The sequence below is a fragment of the Lepidochelys kempii genome, chromosome 1 (genome assembly GCF_965140265.1).
Source record: "Lepidochelys kempii isolate rLepKem1 chromosome 1, rLepKem1.hap2, whole genome shotgun sequence".
In the NCBI taxonomy this organism is placed as follows: domain Eukaryota; kingdom Metazoa; phylum Chordata; order Testudines; family Cheloniidae; genus Lepidochelys; species Lepidochelys kempii.
The window spans coordinates 258,333-279,445 of NC_133256.1; the positions used below are offsets into that span (position 1 = coordinate 258,333).

At 47.2% G+C, this 21,113-nt stretch overlaps 1 pseudogene; it reads left to right on the forward strand.

Moving 5' to 3' along the window:
• Window positions 1-12,033: 12,033 nt before the first annotated feature.
• On the forward strand, window positions 12,034-13,014 carry LOC140913276 (olfactory receptor 52M1-like; annotated as a pseudogene).
• The last annotated feature ends 8,099 nt before the right edge of the window (window positions 13,015-21,113 follow it).

Consider the following 21,113-nt stretch of genomic DNA (forward strand, 5'->3'; position numbering starts at 1 on the left):
TCAGATCTTACCCACAAATCAGACTCTTGCCTATCCTTTCAAATCTAAAAATTTATTCTTAAAAGGAAAAATATATAGATGAGAGCTAGAATTGGAGAAATGGAATCAATGACATACAGTAACGGCAAAGTTCTTGGTTCAGGCTTGTAGCAGTGATGGAATAAACGGCAGGTTCAAATCAAGTCACTGGAGAACATCCCCAGCTGGGATGGGTCATTCAGTCCTTGGTTCAAAGCTTGGGTTTATAGCAAAGTCCCTCCAGAGGCAAGAATCAGGACTGAAGACCAGATGGAGGAGCTACACCAGCTTTTTATAGTCTCTTGCCATGTGGTCTCTGCTTTCTTTGTCCCAAAGACAAGCTATCCATCCCATGGCCTGGAAACACTTCAGAGTTCTGTCCAAAGGCAGGTCCCTGCATGCCTTGCTGAGTCACCAGGCATGTCTGCCTTCTCTCAGTGGGTCAGTTGCATAGCTGATGGTCCTTAAGGGGCCATCAAGCAGGCTAGGCAGATCTGACACCCACTTGTCTGGGGTGTCACCCAGAAACATAGCGTAAGTTTGGAATACAGACAGTCTAGAGCCAATACTTATATCTTTAAATCCAAAAATGATACATGCAAACAGACAGCATCATCCTAACCTTGTCTTAGACACCTGATTTCACCCCCTTTATACAAGATTTGGTGCCACTACAGGACCTTGGTTGCAACCATGTTCTATACAGTCCCAGTTCAAGTCCATAACATCAAAGAGGGGACACGATACTTTCAAATCTGGAGGGGGGGAAATAGGCTTTTTCTGTCTCTGTGATACCTCTGCCAGGAACAGATCAAGGATGCAATCTCTCCAACTCCTGTAAAGTTAGTAAATAATCTAGCTAGAAAATGCTTTAGGTTTTATTTTTTTTGGGGGGGGGGCTTGTAAATTGGCTGTGCTGGAGGAAATGCATATTCCTGTTTTTGTGTCTTTTTGTAACTTATGGTTTTGCCTAGAGGGATTCTCTATGTTTTGAATCTGACTGCCTGTAAGATTATCTTCCATTCTGATCTTACAGAGTTGTTTTCTTATCTTTTTGTTGTTGTTGTTGTTGTTGTTGTTCTTCTTCTTCTAATAAAGTTCTCAATTTTAAGAATCTGATTGGGTTTTTTGGGTCTTAAAAATCCAAGGCTGGTTTGTGCACATCCTGTTTATTCTCAAGCCTGCCCAGGAAAGTGGGTGTAAGGGCTTGGGGGGGGGAAATTTGGGGAAATAGGAACTCCAAGTGGTCCTTTCCCTTTTCGTTGTCTAAAACACTTGGTGGTGGCAGCGTTTTACCTAATCCAAGGGCAAAGACTTTGTGCCTTGGGGAAGTTTTAACCTAAGCTGGTAGAAATAAGCTTAGGGGGTCTTTCATGTGGGTCCCTACATCTGTACCCTAGAGTTCAGAGTGGGGAAGGAACCTTGACACCTCCCCTTGAGCTGTCTCTGAGCAGTATTTGCCCCTCTGTTCAGTAGGTCAAGCCAGGGGGTTTACCTCTCAATCTGCTAATACACATTGGCCATCGAGGGAAGATAAGCATCCTACCCCCATCCGTTCTTTTAGGACTTGTTTCAAGTATTGTTGAACCAGTTTGGGGTATATTTTTTTATTACTATTATTAGTTTTGTAAGGTGCCTTTAGATTTCTTAACTTAGATTTAAGATTTAGAGTTAAGTTAGTCTTAAATTTCCCTTCTTGTTACCACTCAAGAAAGAGATTTTGGAGTCACTGTAGATAGTTCTCTGAAAACATCCACTCAACGTGCAGCAACAGTCAAAAGTGTCAACAGAGTGTTGGCAATCATTAAAGGGATAGATAATAAGACAGAAAATATCATATTGCCTCTATATAAATCCATAGTACACCCACATCTTGAATACTGCATGCAGCTGTGGTTGACACATCTGAAAAAAACATATTTTGGAAAAGGTACAGAGAAGGACAACAAAAATGGTTAGGGGTATGGAACGGCTTCCGTATGAGAAATTATAAAGACTGGGACTTTTCAGCTTGGAAAAGGGACGGCTAAGTGGAGATACGAGAGAGGTCTATAAAATCATGACTGGTGTGGAAAAGTTAAATAAGGAAATGTTATTTTTCTCCTTTACATAAGACATAATCTCGGGGTCACCCACTACATTCCTTCTAAGTTGCACAGCAAGCTATCGAGGGCCATACTGGTGGGGAGAGGTGCCCCTCCCCTGTCCCATCCCAGTCTGGCCCTGCCCCTGCCCAGTGCCTCTGACCCAGCCCCAAGCTGCTGTGGCAAGAGAGGGCTGAGGGGAGTCCTTGCTCTTGCCACCACAGCCCCGGGCAGCCTGAAACCCAAGGCCCATCATCCACGGCCCTACCTCAGAGTCCACACCCTCAGCCAGAGCCATCACCCCCTGTAACAAGGGGTGTTCTTGGGCACACTGAGAGTATCCGTGCAGGAGAAATTGCTTAGAGCAGGGCAGTCACAGCCCAAGGCTTGGGTTCCTTCACTACTACGGCACCAAACCAGCCAAACAGAGAGGTCTTCGGATTCACCCCACTGGCTAACCAGAAGTCATACAAGCAATTCCCTCAGATGCACCAGTTCCCTTGTATCACCAGCAATAGCACTCCTCATAGGAACTAATGGTTATGAAAATCAGTGTCCTCAATTAAAGGTTCTCCTGATCCCAAAGGACCACGCCCCAGACCCAGGTGAATATAGAACTCAGATCGTACCCACAAATCACGCTGTTGCCAATCCTTTTATAAACTAAAATCTAAAGCTTTATTCATAAAAAGAAAGAAATATAGATGAGAGTTAAAATTGATTAAATAGAATCAAACACATACAACACTTGCAAAGTTCTTGGTTTAGGCTGAAAGCAGTGATGGAATAAACTGCTGGCTCAAAAGAAGTTGCTGGAATATATCCACAGATTTGGATGGGTCGTTCAGTCCTTTATTCAGAGCTTCAGAACCTGTAGCAAAGTCCCTCCAGAGGTTAGAAGCAGGATTGAAGACCAAATGGAGGGGTTTCCAGGGCTTTTTATATCCTCTGCCATGTGCAAGGACACCCCTTTACTCTTACTGTGGAAAATAACAGCAGCAAGATGGTGTTTGGAGTCACATGGGCAAGTCACACGTCCATGCATGACTCAGTTCTTTACAGGTAGAGCAGCCATTGCTCACGTGATACCTTGAATGTTCCCAGGAAGTCTCCTCAGATGTGGATTGGAGTCTCCTAAGGTCCATTGTCAGTTAAGTGTTTCTTGATTGGGCACTTAACCTGAATAGTCCCTTCTCAATAAGTTAGGCAAATGCTTCACTGGTGCTACTTAGAAACGAACACATTGAAATACAAGTAAATAGCCAATATTCGTAATTTTAAATATAAGAATGCTGCACACATACAAAGAGCATAATCACAATCAGCAAACTAGAACCTTTTCATAGACACGTTACTTGTACAAGATTTGGTGCAACTATATGACCTTGGTTGCACCAATGATCTAAACGGTCACCGTTCATTTAAATAGTGTCATTCCCCCAGTGCAAAATTGATGCAGGAAGGGATGACACAAACATCCCTGACTGCATCCCAAGAGCTCCCCATCCTGGGTTCAGTCTTACTACGGCTAGTATTGGGTTAGAAGCCGTATCCGTGTATAGCAGAAATGGTTCATCAAAGTTATGTTCAATAACATGATTGAATCTCTTTACAAACTCAAGGTAAAACTTGGTTAGAACAATAGTGGGTTGGATCTGCTCTTGCAGCATGGCTCCTGTATGTTTCATGTGATCTTGCCAAGAGCTAAAGAACATAGCTACTTTATCCATACAAGCTCTGGCAAATGTTTGGAACCTAAGTAATATCAAGGCAATGTAGATGTTAATGTGGTCCATGGTATAGGAATCTTGGCATTTATCCCATGCCCTGCTACAGGCTGGGCACTGACTGGCTAAGCAGCAGTTCTGCAGAGAGGGACCTGGGGATTAGAGTGGATGAGAAGTTGGATATGAGTCCACAGTGTGCTCTTGTTGCCAAGAAGACTAGCAACATTGTGGGCTGAATTAGTGGGAGCATTGCGAGCAGATTAAGGGAAGTGATTATTCCCCTCTATTCAGCACTGGTGAGGCCAGATCTGGAGTATTGCATCCAGCTGGGGGGCCCCCACTACAGAAGGGATGTGGACCAATTGGAGAGAGTCCAGCAGAGGACAACGAAAATGATTAGGGGGCTGGGACACAGGACTTATGAGGAGAGGCTGAGGGAACTGGGATTGTTTAGTCTGCAGAAGAGAAGAGTGAGGGGGGATTTGATAGCAGCCTTCATATATCTGAAGGAGGGGTCCAAAGAGGATGGAGCTAGGCTAGGTTCTCAAAGGTGGCACATGAGAGAACAAGGCGCAGAGGTCTAACGTTGCAGTGGGGGAGGTCTAGGTCAGATATTAGGAAACACTATTTCACTAGCAGGGTGGTGAAGAACTGGAATGGGCTACTTAGGGAGGTGGTGGAATCTCCATCCTTAGAGGTTTTTAAGGTCCAGCTTGACAAAGTCCTGGCTGGAATGATTTAGTTGGGGTTGGTCCTGCTTTGAGCAGGGGATAGGACTGGATAACCTCCTGAGGTCCCTTCAAACTTTAATCTTCTATGATTCTTCTACCATTCCCTCTGAAGCACCTGGCATTGGCCACTGTTGGAAGATAGGCTACTGGGAGAGATGGACCATTGCTCTTACCCAGATGGCCATTCTGATGTTCTTATATAGAATGCAGATTTATCACCCTCTGCTGTAAGCTATTAGACACCTCTCCTCTCCCAGAGCTGAAATAGAACCCAGGAGTCCTGATGGGGTCTCTCTCTCTCCTAAGTTAGTAACAAAGTAAGAATATACATTCAAATTTTAAAACTCACCAGTGTCCCGTAAGTGACTTGATGTAAGAAAATGTTAGTATCAGAGCTAAGCTGGTCTAATATTTATTTATTTTTCTTTTTTAGACAGGAATTAGATACAGTGCTCTTGTCAGCTAATTGCTAGGTTATCTGCCCAAAACCTAGAGTTTTCAGGTGCCTAATTAAATAGAGACCCCCTTGAGACTGTCACTTGTTGCGCTGGGGTACCACTGATGACAGCCCTCCTGCCAGAACGGGCACCCCACCACTCTTGTCTTACTGAGCCAGACACTCCAGTTCAGCTCCAGCACAGACTCAGAGGTTGGACCATGCCCCTCTGCACGTCACAGAAACTGAGATTCACTCAGCCCAGGGGGCTTATCAGTTAACAGGGACTTTCCCAGTGTTTAGCCTTTCTGAGAGCCTGATCCCCAAATAAATCTGTTTTACTCTGTATAAAGTTTATACAGGGTAAATTCATAAAATGTCTGCTCTCTATATCACTGACAGAGAGATATGCACAGCTGTTTGCCTCCCCCAGGTACCAATTACTTACTCTGGTCTTATTAATAAACAAAAGTGATTTTATTAAGTATAAAAAGTAGGATTTAAGTGGTTTCAAGTAATAACAGACAGAACAAAGTAAGTCACAAAGTAAAATAAAACAAAATACTCACGTCTAAGCCTAACACATTAAGAAAGTGATTACGGGTAATATCTCACCCTGAAAGATGTTCCAATAAGTTTCTTTCACAGACTAGACTCCTTCCTAGTCTGGGCCCAATCCTTTCCCCTGGTACAGTCCTTGTAAGTTCCAGCAGACATCTCAGGTGGTAAGCAGGAGTTTTCTCATGACTGGCCACCCCCTTTGTCCTGCTCCACCCCCTTTTAAAGCTTTGGCACAAGGCGGGAGTCTTTTGTCTGTGCTTGGCCCCCACCCCTCCTTCTAAATGAAAAAGTACAAGATTTAAGATGGATTTCAGTATCAGGTGACATGGTCACATGTCCACGTGAGACCTCATTCTTCATTACCCACCAGCACATACACATTGTAAAGAGAGTGGTCACTTTGGATGGGCTATTACCAGCAGGAGAGTGAGTTTGTGTGTGGGGGGGGAGGCGGAGGGTGAGAAAACCTGGATTTGTGCTGGAAATGGCCCAACTTGATTATCATACACATTGTAAGGAGAGTGATCACTTTAGATAAGCTATTACCAGCAGGAGCGTGGGGTGGGAGGAGGTATTGTTTCATCGTCTCTGTGTATATAATGTCTTCTGCAGTTTCCACAGTATGCATCCGATGAAGTGAGCTGTAGCTCAGGAAAGTTTATGCTCAAATAAATTGGTTAGTCTCTGAGGTGCCACAAGTCCTCCTTTTCTTTTTGCGAAGACAGACTAACACGGCTGTTACTCTGAAAATTGGCTAGAGTGCCTCCAGTCTCTAGCCTGTTTCATTCCAGATGCTGCTTCTCCTCTCGAGGCTGAACAAACCCCACAGGGACTGCACAGAGCTCTATTATAAACGGTGCACAGCCCTCTCTCAGCTCTCAGCGTGGGACGCTGCTGCAGATGCTGGGGTGAGAGAGGTGTGGGACACGGCTACCGGAGGGGGATTCCCAGGGAAGACACTTCCGTCTCAGGATTCACAGGTACCATCTCTTGCTGAGGAGCTCACCTTCTCTACAAACCCAGGGCAACATGGACATGATGGGCTAGAGAGTAAGACTGTTCCTTTCCACTCTGCGCAGCCATAAAATTTTCTTTCATCAGTGTTATCTGTTCAGACTTTCAATGTAACTGGAAGAAAAGGAGGACTTGTGACACCTTAAAGATGAACAAATTTATTTGAGCAAAAGCTTTCATGAGCTACAGCTCACTTCATTGGATGCATTTCAGTGGAAATATAAATGTAAATATAAATGCTTGATCTAGTTTATTTATCGATAGATTCATAGGCTTCATGGTCAGAAGGCACCAGTAAATCATTCCCTATTACCTCCTGTATCATACAAGGTGTTACATTTCATCCACTTTCCCCTGTATTGAGGCCAAAGACTTGTGTTTGACTAAGACCTGGTCTACAGTACAATTTCACATCATAGAATCATAGAGCCACAGGGTGAGAAGGGACCGCAAGGGTCAGCTAGTCTAACCCCCGCCAAGATGCAGGATTTGTTGCATCTAAACCATCCAGAACAGATGAGTATCCAACTTCTTTGGAAACTTCGAGAAAAGGAGCTTCCACATCTGTTCCATTGTCCTCCTGGTTTTACAGTTAGGAAGTTTTTCCTGAGATTTCATCTAAACCTGCTCTGCTGTAGTTTGAACCCACTGACTCTTTTCCCACCTCTGTGGCCAGACAGAACAACTTTTCTCCAACTTTTTTTTTATGGCAGCCTTTCAAATATCTGAAGACCTCCATCATGGCCCTGCTCAGTCTCTCCTTTTCCAAACTAAACATATCCAGTTCCTTCAGCCTTTGCTCGTGTGGCTTGCATTCCACCCTTTTGATTATCTTTGTCTCTCGCCTTTGGATCCTTTCCAATTCCTCTGGATCCTTCCTATACATTGGTGACCGAAACTGGACACAGTACTCCAGCTGAAGCCTAACGAGCACTGAGTAGAGGAATATTATCATCTGCGGTGACTTGCATGCTGTTAACGCAACCTAAAACTGTAATTTTTTTTTTTGCAATAGCCAATAAATCCGCTCCCCCGAGACATGTAGCTATATCAGCCTAACCCCGGTGTAGACCCCACCATGAAGTCAACCTAGCTACCGCCTCTCAGGGAGGTGGATTACCTATGCTGCCGGATAAGTAGTGTCTTCACTGAAGAGCTATGGCAGCGCCGCACTAGCATTTTAAGTGTAGACAGGCCCTCAAGCAGATCTTCCAAAAAAGCATCCGGTCTGGATCTGAAGACATGGGGACTTGGGGAACCCACCACTTCCAAACAGATGAAGCTCTTTAAGTCTCTCACTGGCCTGCATTTTCTGCAGCCTCCAATCTTTTTTGTGGCTCTTTTCTGCACATTCTCCAAATTTTCAAATTTTGAAATGTGCACCCCGGAACTGGATGCATTCGGTTTCACCAATTCCATATGCAGAGGTAAAATCCTTCCCCTCCTCCAACTCACCACTACAATGACTTGGTTATCCACAGTGACCCCTAAATCCTTTTCAGGGTCCCTCAATTCCAGAATACAGTGATCGAGTGTGTAGGTCGGGCCTGCGTTCCCTTTTCCAAGGTGATAACTTTGCATTTGACTGTATTAAAACATTTGTGTCTGCCCTGGCTGCCTCATTGTAACCACTCTGCCAGTTTTGGGTCCTCTGCTATTTTATCTACAGTGATTTTCTATTTGCTTCCATATCATTGATGAAAATATTGAATAGCATTGGGCCTAGAACTCATCCCTGCAGAACTGCACTAGAATCACCCCCATTCCCTGCAACGCCCCATTGACAACTGCTTCCTGAGATCTGTCAGTTAGCCAGTTTTGAGCCTATTTTACGTCTGCTCTACTGATATTGGAGAGTGTTTTTATCTGACTGTTTTCCCCGACTACATCAAATGCCTCAGAGACATCGAAGTCTATTGTACATGTGCAGTTCCCTTGGTCAACCAAACGTGTACAGTCATTAAAGGATACACTTTTTTGGCAAGACCTGTTTCCATAACCCTGTTGGGGACTTGCATTAATTATATTCCTAGACTTTTTGTTAACTAATCCCATGCCAGATTTTCCATTTTTTCCTAACCTTCTCAAATCCTTTTTCAAAAACTTTCCCTTTAATTTTTAATAGTTTATGTTTCTGGTGTTTCTGTAACCCTTCTGCCCGTCAGAGCTGGCAGCAACAAGGGCCGGGTTCAGTATTTAGGGGTTCCATTCCAATAACACAATGCAAACCGGCTCGAGCCCCCACCCAGTGACCTGGGACAAATCTATACCACCCCCGCTGGGTGCCTCCAAGAGCCAATACTTCCCCTCTCGCAAGCACAGCATCTGAGTGTAGCAAACGCCTTTTAATAACAGAGAGAAACAACGTGGTATTATGTTGGGAAGACACCACAAACAATATTCATAACACAAGCCATTCGCAAAAGCCCACCCCAAGCAAGCTGGGCTGTTTCCTTTCCCTTTGGTTCTTGAGTCCAGCAACCCAAAAGTCACCCAGAGTCCCAAAAGTCCAAAAACCCAAAAGTCTCTGTCCCTGGTCAGTGGAGCGCTCAGAGTTTGAAAGTTTATCTGCAGAGTTTTACCTCCCACCCTGGGTGGAGATGGGGGGTTAAGAGGCACCTTACGTGGTCCAAAGCCGATTGCCCCACCTCTCCGTGGGCTCCGCTCCGCTCCACCAGCCATCCCATGAATATCTCTGCTCTGCCAGGTTTCAGAGGAGCAGCCGTGTTAGTCTGTATCCGCAAAAAGAAAAGGAGGACTTGTGGCACCTTAGAGACTAACCAATTTATTTGAGCATAAGCTTTCGTGAGCTACAGCTCACTTCATCAGATGCATGCCGTGGAAAATACAGTGGGGAGATTTATATACACAGAGAACATGAAACAATGGGTGTCACCATACACCCTGTAACCAGAGTGATCATAGAATCCGGGAATATCAGGGTTGGAAGGGACCTCAGGAGGTCACCTAGTCCAACCCCCTGCTCAAAGCAGGATCAATCACCAGCTGATCAGGTAAGATGAGCTATTACCAGCAGGAGAATGGGGGGGGGGCAGGGGGAACCTTTTGTAGTGATAATCAAGGTGGGCCATTTCCAGCAGTTGACAAGAAACATCTGAGGAACAGTGGGGGGCGAGGAGGGGCAATAAACCTGGGGAGATAGTTTTACTCTGTGTAATGACACATCCACTCCCAGTCTTTATTCAAGCCTAAGTTAATTGTATCCAGTTTACAAATTAATTCCAATTCAGCAGTCTCTCGTTGCAGTCTGTTTCTGAAGTTTTTTTGTTGAAGAATTGCAACTTTTAGGTCTGTAATCGAGTGACCAAAGAGATTGAAGTGTTCTCCGACCGGTTTCTGAACGTTATAATTCTTGACGTCTGATTTGTGTCCATTTATTCTTTTACGTAGGGACTGTCCAGTTTGGCCAATGTACATGGCAGAGGGGCATTGCTGGCACACGATGGCATAGATCACATTGGTGGATGCGCAGGTGAACGAGCCTCTGATAGTGTGGCTGATGTGATTAGGTCCTATGATGGTGTCCCCTAAATAGATATGTGGACACAGTTGGCAACGGGCTTTGTTGCAAGCATAGGTTCCTGGGTTAGTGGTTCTGTTGTGTGGTGTGTGGTTGCTGGTGAGTATTTGCTTCAGGTTGGGGGGCTGTCTGTAAGCAAGGACTGGCCTGTCTCCCAAGATCTGTGAGAGTGATGGGTCGTCCTTCAGGATAGGTTGTAGAGCCTTGATGATGCACTGGAGAGGTTTGAGTTGGGGGCTGCAGGTGATGGCTAGTGACGTTCTGTTATTTTCTTTGTTGGGCCTGTCCTGTAGTAGGTGACTTCTGGGAACTCTTCTGGCTCTGTCAATCTGTTTCTTCACTTCAGCAGGTGGGTACTGTAGTTGTAAGAACGCTTGATAGAGATCTTGTAGGTGTTTGTCTGAGGGGTTGGAGCAAATGCAGTTGTATCGTAGAGCTTGGCTGTAGACAGTGAATCGTGTGGTGTGGTCAGGGTGAAAGCTGGAGGCATGCAGGTAGGAATAGCGGTCAGTAGGTTTCCGGTATAGGGTGGTGTTTATGTGACCATCGCTTATTAGCACCGTAGCGTCCAGGAAGTGGATCTCTTGTGTAGACTGGTTCAGGCTGAGGTTGATGGTGGGATGGAAATTGTTGAAATCATGGTGGAATTCCTCAAGGGCTTCTTTGCCATGAGTCCAGATGATGAAGATGTCATCAATATAGCGCAAGTAGAGTAGGGGCGTTAGGGGACGAGAACTGAGGAAGCGTTGTTCTAAGTCAGCCATAAAAATGTTGGCATACTGTGGGGCCATGCGGGTAACCATCGCAGTGCCGCTGATCTGAAGGTATACATTGTCCCCAAATGTGAAATAGTTGTGGGTGAGGACAAAGTCACAAATTCAGCCACCAGGTTAGCCGTGACATTATCGGGGTACTGTTCCTGACGGCTTGTAGTCCATCTTTGTGTGGAATGTTGGTGTAGAGGGCTTCTACATCCATAGTGGCCAGGATGGTGTTTTCAGGAAGATCACCGATGGATTGTAGTTTCCTCAGGAAGTCCGTGGTGTCTCGAAGGTAGCTGGGAGTGCTGATAGCGTAGGGCCTGAGGAGGGAGTCTACATAGCCAGCAATCCTACTGTCAGGGTGCCAATGCCTGAAATGATGGGGTGTCCAGGATTTCCAGGTTTATGGATCTTGGGTAGTAGATAGAATATCCCAGGTCGGGGTTCCAGGGGCGTGTCTGTGCGGATTTGTTCTTGTGCTTTTTCTTTGAGTTTCTTGAGCAGCTGGTGTAGTTTCTTTTGGTAACCCTCACCGGGATCAGAGGGTAATGGCTTGTAGGAAGTCTCTACATAAAAGAGTAAATGGACACAAATCAGACGTCAAGAATTATAACAGTCAAAAACCAGTCAGAGAACACTTCAATCTCTTTGGTTACTCGATTACAGACCTAAAAGTGGCAATTCTTCAACAAAAAAACTTCAAAAACAGACTGCAACGAGAGACTGCTGAATTGGAATTAATTTGCAAACTGAATACAATTAACTTAGGCTTGACTAAAGACTGGGAGCGGATGTGTCATTACACAAAGTTAAATTATTTCCCCATGTTTATTCCCGCTCCTCGCCCCCCACTGTTCCTCCGACGTTTCTTGTCAACTGCTGGAAATAGCCCACCTTGATTATCACTACAAAAGGTTCCTCCCTGACACACTCCCCTGCTTCTAATAGCTCACCTTACCTGATCACTCTCATTACAGTGTGTAGGGTAACACCCATTGTTTCATGTTCTCTGTGTATAAATCTCCCCACTGTATCTTAAGTATACAGTAGGGCACGTAGTGGCTCATATTAACATTGTCTCTCCATCCAGGCTTTTGTACTGCAAACATCACCCTGGGCCCTGGGAACGCCTCAGAGTTGAACACCTTCTCCCTTACTCCATGTCAGATTCCAACAAAACCGAGTTCACCAACCCCTCCACCTTCATCCTGCTGGGCATTCCTGGCCTAGAGGCGGCCCATGTCTGGATCTCCATCCCCTTCTCCACCATGTACATCATAGCCGTCTTGGGGAACTTCATCATCCTGTTCATCGTCAAGACAGAACCAAGCCTCCATGGGCCCATGTACTATTTCCTCTGCATGCTGGCCGTCACCGACCTGGTCCTGTCTACATCCACCCTGCCCAAAATGCTGAGCATCTTCTGGTTCAATTCCAGGGAGATCGATTTCAGTTCCTGCCTCACCCAGATGTACTTCATTCACTCCTTCCTCGTGATGGAGTCTGGGATCTTCGTGGCCATGGCTCTGGATCGCTACGTGGCCATCTGTGATCCCCTGAGACATTCCACCATCCTGACAAACCTCGTGGTGGCCAAGATTGGACTGGCCGTGGTGCTCCGTGGCGGCATGGTCGTACTGCCCTACCCCTTCCTGGCAAGGCAGTGGCCATATTGCAGAACCAACATCATCCCCCACTCGTACTGAGAGCACATAGCCATAGTGAAGCTGGCCTGTGGCGACACCCGCGTCAGTAGTTACTACGGCCTCTTTGTAGTACTCTGTGTGAGGGGTCTGGATATGATTTTTATCGCTGTGTCCTATATCCAGATCCTCAGGGCCATCTTCAGCCTCCCCACGAGGGACGCCCGGCTCAAGGCTTTGGGGACCTGCAGCTCCCACCTCTGTGCCATCTTAACCTTTTACATCCCAGTTCTCTTCTCCTCCCTCACACACCGGTTTGGCCAAAATGTGCCCCTGCATTTCCACATTCTCGTTGCCAACATGTCCCTCCTGGTGCCCCCCACACTCAACCCCATCATCTACGGGGTGAGGACCAAACAGATCCGGGGCAGGCTGCTCCCGCTCTTCACTCATAAAGGGATTTCAAGTTTTTTCCTGGTGCTCTGGCTCTCAGACTGAGCTCTGTGCAGAGCTGGCTGGTGACTTCGTTCTGTGCTCTCATCCCTGAATCACTTACTGGGCGGTCAGAGAGACATTAGACCAGGGGTGGGCAAACTTTTGGCAAGAGGGCCCCATTGGGCTTGCAAAACTGTATGGACGGCCACGTAGGGAAGGCTGTGCCCCCCCCAAACAGCCTGGCCCCGTCCCCTATTCGCCCCCTCCCACTTCCTAACCCCTGATTGATCCCCTCAGAACCCCCCACCCATCCACCCCCCCCCGCTCCTTGTCCCCTCACCGCCCCCTTCCAGGACCCCCCGCCCCTAACTGCCGCTCTGGGACCCCACCCCCTATCCAATCCCCCTGCTCCCTGTCCCCTGACTTTCCTGAACCCCTATCCACACCCTATCCCCTGACTGGCCCCCCAGGACTCCCACACATATCCAACCCCCCTGTTCCCCATCCCCTGACAGCGCCCCCCAGAACCTCCACCCCACCCAAGTGCCCCCTCTCTCCTGACTGCCCCCGGGACCTCCCGCCCCTTATCCAACACCCCCCGCCGCCCCGCATTAGACCCTTTCCTGACCTTACTGTGCTGTGTCACTGCGACAAACTGGGGAGTCGGGCGGTGTAGAACTCATTGGTTTGCCACCCTTCTAATTCCTGATCACTGGACCTCTGCAAATATAAGAACATAAGAATGGCCAGACTGGGTCAGATCAAGGATCCATCTCGCCCAGTGTCCTGTCTTCCGACAGTGGCCAGTGCCAGGTGCCCCAGAGGGAATGAAGAGAACAGGCAACCAACCATCAGGTGATCCATCCCCCGTCACCCATTTCCAGCTGCTGGCAAACAGACACCATCCCTTCCCATCTTGGCCATTGATGGACCTTCACAACATGCTCTGGCAAGGAGTTCCACAGATTGGCTGTGTGTTGTGTGAAGAAATACTTCCTTTTCTTTGTTTTAAACTCTTGCCTATTAATTTCATTTGGTGACCGCTAGTTCTTGTGTTATGTGAAGGAGTAAATACCATTTCCTCATTTCCTTTCTTCACACCAGTCATGATTTTATAGACTTCTCTCATATCCCCCCTTAGTCGCCTCTTTTCCAAGCTGAAAAGTCCCAGTCTTATTAACCTCTCCTCATATGAAAGCTGTTCCAGCCCCCTAATGATTTTATTGCCCTTTTTTGAACCTTTTCCAATGCCAATAAATCTTTTTTGAGATGGGGCGACCACATTTGCGCGCAGTATTCAAGATGTGGGTGTACCAGGGATTTCTAGAGAGTCAATCTGATATTTTCCGCCTTATTTTCTCTCCCTTTCCTTGTACTCAGTGATTCCCAATAGTCTGTTCGCTTCTTTGACAGCCGCTGCCCATTGAGTGGATGTTTTCAGAGAACTAACCACCATGACCCTTGGATCCCTGCCTTTTCCCCCGCTTCTCCCCCCAAGGCCATGCCCCTGGTACACATCTTCCCTCCAGACCACAGCCCCTGCTCCACCTCCTGCCTCTTTGCCCCACTCCCTTTCTGCCTCTTGCCCCAAATGCCCACTGCTGCTGCTCGCTCTTGTTCTCCCCTCCCCGTCACTCGCTGGGTCACCTCCACCTCCCCGCCCCGCAGTTGGGATCCATCTGCTCCGGGGCTGGGACGGGAGCTGCTGCAGCCTGGCAAGGAGCCCGCAGTGAGTGCAGCGAGGATGCCACGCTGGGGCCGACAGGCCAGTCGGGATCGGTGCGGGAAGCCAGGAAGCCGTATAAAAGCAGCTGAGGGGTGGGAGGAGGGCTGTGTGGCAGGCAGACGAGGTTGTGCATCACACAGCTTGTGAGCCCTGAAGCTCAGCTACAAGGTCCTGAGGGAGAGACCATTGTGTGGCCCATTTCCTTAGCTTTCAGCTCCCTTGTGTTCCTCCCAGCTGGGGGCCTGTAGAAGGCAGGGTCCCTGCAAAGGGGATGGGCTGGGAGCCCTTTGGCCTGAGCCAGGCCTCGGGAGCAGGGCAAGGGATCAGCTTTGAAGCTGGGAGGACAAGAGCCGAGAGAGGCAGAAGGATCAGCCCCGCATTAGCTGGGAAGACGGGATGCTGGGCAGAGGTGGGATGGCTTCGATAGCTCACAGGGCAGGAGATAAACTGCCCAGCTGACATTAGCCGGCTATTGACACATGTATACGGACACCTTATCTGGAACTGCAGGGCACGCGTTGCCCAGGGGCTGAAGCTGGACAGGGAAGCTGAGTCTAACATCTCCTCTACATGACGCTTTTGATCACTACATTTAGAAGCTCTGTAGCTAGGCTGCTAGGCAGCGTTATCCCCGTGTCATGGATGGACTGAGTCCTGCAGAGGTAAAGTGATTCACCCAAGGACATACAATGAGTCGGTGGCAGAGCTGAGAAGAGGAACTGGGAGTCCTGACACCACCACACGCCCCTCCCTCCCCAGCACCAGTGCTGTGGCCATGAACTGGCATTGCTCCCCTGCATTGTATTAGACACACTGAGGCTATTTGTGTCTCGTGATCAGTGGAGATGCAGTTATTAAACGGGAGGAATTTATAAAAGAAACTGTGGCCACAAAACAGATTTCCACACAGCTCAGTTTTCAGTCCCCTCTTGCTTGTTTACCAGGGATGACACGTCGCCTGGAACGCTGCACAGCGCATCGACCTCAACGATGTGCTGCAAGGAACTACATCAGTGCAGTGTGCGAGTCAGCAGCCCTGATTAGAGCCCTTGGCTAGCAGAATACAAACCATAATAAATAGTCATCTTCCCTCCCAGCTCACTGGTCTCTGCTGATGCTTTATCTCCAATTAAATAACTTGGGCCAAATACTCCAATGGTGTCAGTGGGTGCATGGGCCGGATGAGCCAGGCCTGAGAGAGACTAAGTGATGGGTCAGCAGCTAGGGACTTGTGGGCTATATTCTTGGCTTAAGACACTTCCTTTCATGCTGCCGCAGTTTCCCCATCTGTCAGAGGGGGATACCTCCTGGGAGTAGTGAGCAATAGACTGAAGCACCTGTCAGCGGTGTCCATGTGTCACCGCGCCTCAGTGGGACACAGCCGAGGACGCCAAATTCAGAACAAACTGCTGAGAAATGGGGCAGACTCACCCCAGATGGGCGGTTGTTCTATCATTAGATTAAACCAGTGGTTCTCAACCTTTGCTGCAGCCGGCACCCCTTGGTTCTCAAAATGTGTTCTCGCCCCCCTGATCAAAAATTGTTAAGTAGGTCAGTTCTTTAAACCTGTTTGTATATTACAGCAATCGTTAAAAATGTATAATGTTAATAAATACATAGGTTTGCTACTTGTACTTACGAGCCTGTGCTTAATTTGTGTTTTCGATGATTTACCTTCTAAAAAAACCTGGCATTTCTCGCACCCCCTGAAAGGGCATCTTGTACCCCCAGCTGCTGCGTGTACACCAGGTTAAGAACTACTGGATTATACCAAGCCAGTAACAAACGTATCATAGAATACCAGGGTTGGAAGGGACCTCAGGAGGTATCTAGTCCAACCCCTGCTCAAAGCAGGACCAATCCCCAACATCTGTCTCACCACACTAGTTAACTAGAAGCCAAAAATGCGGTGTCCTGATGCATCCCAGCCCTTGGCTCACCACCCGGACTCTGGACACCACGATGAGCACTCAGTGACAATCTATTTCACCACATTTAGCTTCCTAATCTCAAGAGACACTTAAGGTTAAATAGTAAAAGAAAAGAAGAAGAGTTACAAATGGTTAATAGATCAGATACATGCAAGTGGTCTTTCAGTGTTCAGAGATGAGTTTCATAGCAGTGATGGAATGCACTCCTAGCTTGAAAAGTCTCTAGAAATTACCGAAGTAGGTTGGGGATCACCAGCCTTGTTCAGAGCTTCCTTGTTGGAAACCCAGTGCAGAGAAATGAAGACAAGGGGTCCTTCTATATTCTCTGTCCTCTGCATGGAATTTTATAGCCCCAAACAAAGCCCACAGCCCAGGTGCCTGTAAAATTACTGGCCCAAGTGGTCCAGGGTCTCATGAGCATGTCACATCCCCTCACATCCTTTGATGAGTCACAAGGGAAGCCATTGATAATATTTTTGCAGAGGTGTGTTTCTTCTATGGCCATTGTGAGAGCTCAGTGATCTTGTTGGCTCTCAGTACATATCTGCTGGCCTTATCTACCTGAGGGGTTGTCAAGGTTCCTTCCCCACTCTGAACTCTAGGGTACGGATGTGGGGACCTGCAATAAAACCTCCTAAGCTTACTTTTATCAGCTTAGGTTAAAACTTCCTCAAGGTACAAATTAATTTTACCCTTTGCCCTTGGAATTTCCACTGCCACCACCAAACTTTAATTGGGTTTACTGGGAAACGTAGTTTGGACACGTCTTTCCCCCCAAAATCCTCCCAACCCTTGCACCCCACTTCCTGGGGAGGGTTTGGTAAAAATCCTCACCAATCTGCATAGGTGACCACAGACCCAAGCCCTTGGATCTTAGAACAATGAAAAAGCATTCAATTTTCTTACAAGAAGACTTTTAATAGAAGTAAAGGAATCACCTCTGTAAAATCAGGATGGTAGATACCTTACAGGGTAATTAGATTCAAAACATAGAGAATCCCTCTAGGCAAAACCTTAAGTTACAAAAAAGACACACAGACAGGAATAGTCATTCTATTCAGCACAGTTCTTTTCTCAGCCATTTAAAGAAATCATAATCTAACACATACCTAGCTAGATTACTTACTAAAAGTTCTAAGACTCCCTTCCTGTTCCATCCCCGGCAAAAGCATCATACAGACAGACACAGACCCTTTGTTTCTCTCCCTCCTCCCAGCTTTTGAAAGTATCTTGTCTCCTCATTTGTCATTTTGGTCAGGTGCCAGCGAGGTTACCTTTAGCTTCTTAACCCTTTACAGGTGAGAGGAGCTTTCCCCTGGCCAGGAGGGATTTCAAAGGGGTTTACCCTTCCCTTTATATTTATGACACCTGCCCTGATGAGGTGTGAACGGCCTCCCTGCTCTTGGAGAGTTTTTGCCTGGGCTTGCTTTAAGCCATCAGGACACATTTTCAGCCTCATAACTATATACATGAAATTATAACCTACAACATTACTGTAACAATTACTATAACATCACTATAACAGTCATGCTCAGGGCATCATGAGCCTTCCAAAGGCTTCTTAACCCTTTACAGGTGAGAGGATTTTTCCTCTGGCCAGGAGGGATTTTAAAGGGGTTTACCCTTCCCTTTATATTTATGATGGGGGTGTTACCTAGGAACACAACACGTGTGAAAGATACAAGTCCATGGCCAATAATCATAACTTCAGACACAAAGATGATACACACGTTTACACAGGATAATCCTACTTAACAAATCGTAACTTTCCCTTTGACACCTGAGATGACATACTTTGTAAAACCATTATTGTAGTTGCATATCTGTGTCAGCAGCGATGACAAAATATGTTCCATCGTACAGCACCACACTGTGTTCTCGTCCCACGATGGTGCTACAGCTGCTAGCCACAATTCTGGTGGGATTCTCCAATGAGGTGTCTCCCCCTCGACCCATCTTCCCAGCAGGCCTGATCGGTGAGGGGTTCTCAGTCCCTGCCTCCTGGGTGGGTCCTTGCAGAGTGGGAATGTGTGTGCATCTGTTTGTGCATGTCAGTGTCTGTGTGTGTCTGTGCGTGCGTGTCCCTCTGTGTGTGTGTTCATAGAATGATAGAAGATCAGGGTTGGAAGGGACCTCAGGAGGTCATCGAGTCCAACACCCTGCTCAAAGCAGGACCGATCCCTGACTAAATCATCCCAGCCAGGGCTTTGTCAAGCGTGACCTTAAAAACTTCTAAGGAAGGAGATTCCACCACCTCCCTAGGTAACGCATTCCAGTGTTTCATCACCCTCCTAGTGAAAAAGTTTTTCCTAATATCCAATCTAAACCTCCCCCACTGCAACTTGAGACCATTACTCCTCGTTCTGTCATCTGCTACCATTGAGAACAGTCTAGATCCATCCTCCTTGGAACCTCCTTTCAGGTAGTTGAAAGCAGCTATCAAATCCCCCCTCATTCTTCTCTTCTGCAGGCTAAACAATCCCAGCTCCCTCAGCCTCTCCTCATAAGTCATGTGTTCCAGACCCCTAATCATTTTTGTTGCCCTTCGCTGGACTCTTTCCAATTTTTCCACATCCTTCTTGTAGTGTGAGGCTCAAAACTGGACACAGTACTCCAGATGAAGCCTCACCAATGTCGAATAGAGGGGGATGATCACGTCCCTCGATCTGCTGGCTATGCCCCTCCATATACATCCCAAAATGCCATTGGCCTTCTTGGCAACAAGGGCACACTGTTGACTCATATCCACTTCTCGTCCACTGTCACCCCTAGGTCCTTTTTTGCAGAACTGCTGCCTAGCCTTTCGGTCCCTCGTCTGTAGCTGTGCATGGGATTCTTCTGTCCTAAGTGCAGGACTCTGCACTTGTCCTTGTTGAACCTCATCAGATTTCTTTTAGCCCAATCCTCTAATTTGCCTAGGTTCCTCTGTATCCTACTGGGGGGAGGGATAGCTCAGTGGTTTGAGCATGGGCCTGCTAAACCAAGGGTTGTGAGTTAAATCCTTGAGAGGGCCATTTGGGATCAGGGCAAAAACTGGGGATTGGTCCTGCTTTGAGCAGGGGGTTGGAGTAGATGACCTCCTGAGGTCTCTTCCAACCCTGATATCCTATGATTCTATCCCTACCCTCCAACGTATCTACCTCTCCTCCCAGTTTAGTGTCATCTGCAAACTTGCTGAGGGTGCAATTCACACCATCCTCCAGATCATTTATGAAGATATTGAACAAAACCGGCCCCAGGACCGACCCTTGGGGCACTCCACTTGATACCGGCTGCCAACTAGACATGGAGTCATTGATCACTACCCGTTGAGCCCGACAATCTAGCCAACTTTCTACCCACCTTATAGTGCATTCATCCAGCCCATACTTCTTTAACTTGCTGGCAAGAATACTGTGGGAGACAGTGTCAAAAGCTTTGCTAAAGTCAAGGAACAACACGTCCACCGCTTTCCCTTCATCCACAGAGCCAGTTATCTCGTCATAGAAAGTAATTAGATTAATCAGGTATGACTTGCCCTTGGTGAATCCATGCTGACTGGGCACTACATTTGCCTTTTTCCAGTTTCTGGGACTTCCCCGGATTGCCATGAGTTTTCAAAGATAATGGCCAATGGCTCTGCAATCACAGCCACCAACTCCTTTAGCGCTCTCGGATGCAACGCATCCGGCCTCATGGACTTGTGCACATCCAGCTTTTCTAAATAGTCCCGAACCACCTCTTTCTCCACAGAGGGCTGGCCATCTCTTCCCCATGCTGTGCTGCCCAGTGCAGCAGTCTGGGAGCTGACCTTGTTCATGAAGACAGAGGAAAAAAAACATTGAGTACTTTAGCTTTTTCCACATCCTCTCTCACTAGGTTGCCTCCCTCTTTCAGTAAGGGGCCCACACTTTCCTTGACTTTCTTCTTGTTGCTAACATACCTGAAGAAACCCTTCTTGTTACTCTTAATATCTCTTGCTAGCTGCAACTCCAGGTGTGATTTGGCCTTCCTGATTTCACTCCTGCAAGCCCGAGCAATACTTTTATACTCTTCCCTTGTCATTTGTCCAATCTTCCACTTCTTGTAAGCTTCTTTTTTGTGTTTAAGATCAGCAAGGACTTCACTGTTAAGCCAAGCTGGTCGCCTGCCAAATTTACTATTCTTTTGACATATTGGGATGGTTTGTCCCTGCAACCTCAATAAGGATTCTTTAAAATACAGCCAGCTCTCCTGGACTCCTTTCCCCCTCATGTTATTCTCCCAGGGGATCCTGCCCATCAGTTCCCTGAGGGAATCAAAGTCTGCTTTTCTGAAGTCCAGGGTCCATATTCTGCTGCTCTCCTTTCTTCCCTGTGTCAGGATCCTGAACTCGACCATCTCATGGTCACTGCCTCCCAGGTTTCCATCCACTTTTGCTTCCTCCACTAATTCTTCCCAGTTTGTGAGCAGCAGGTCAAGAAGAGCTCTGCCCCTAGTTGGTTCCTCCAGCACTTGCACAGGAAATTGTCCCCCACACTTTCCAA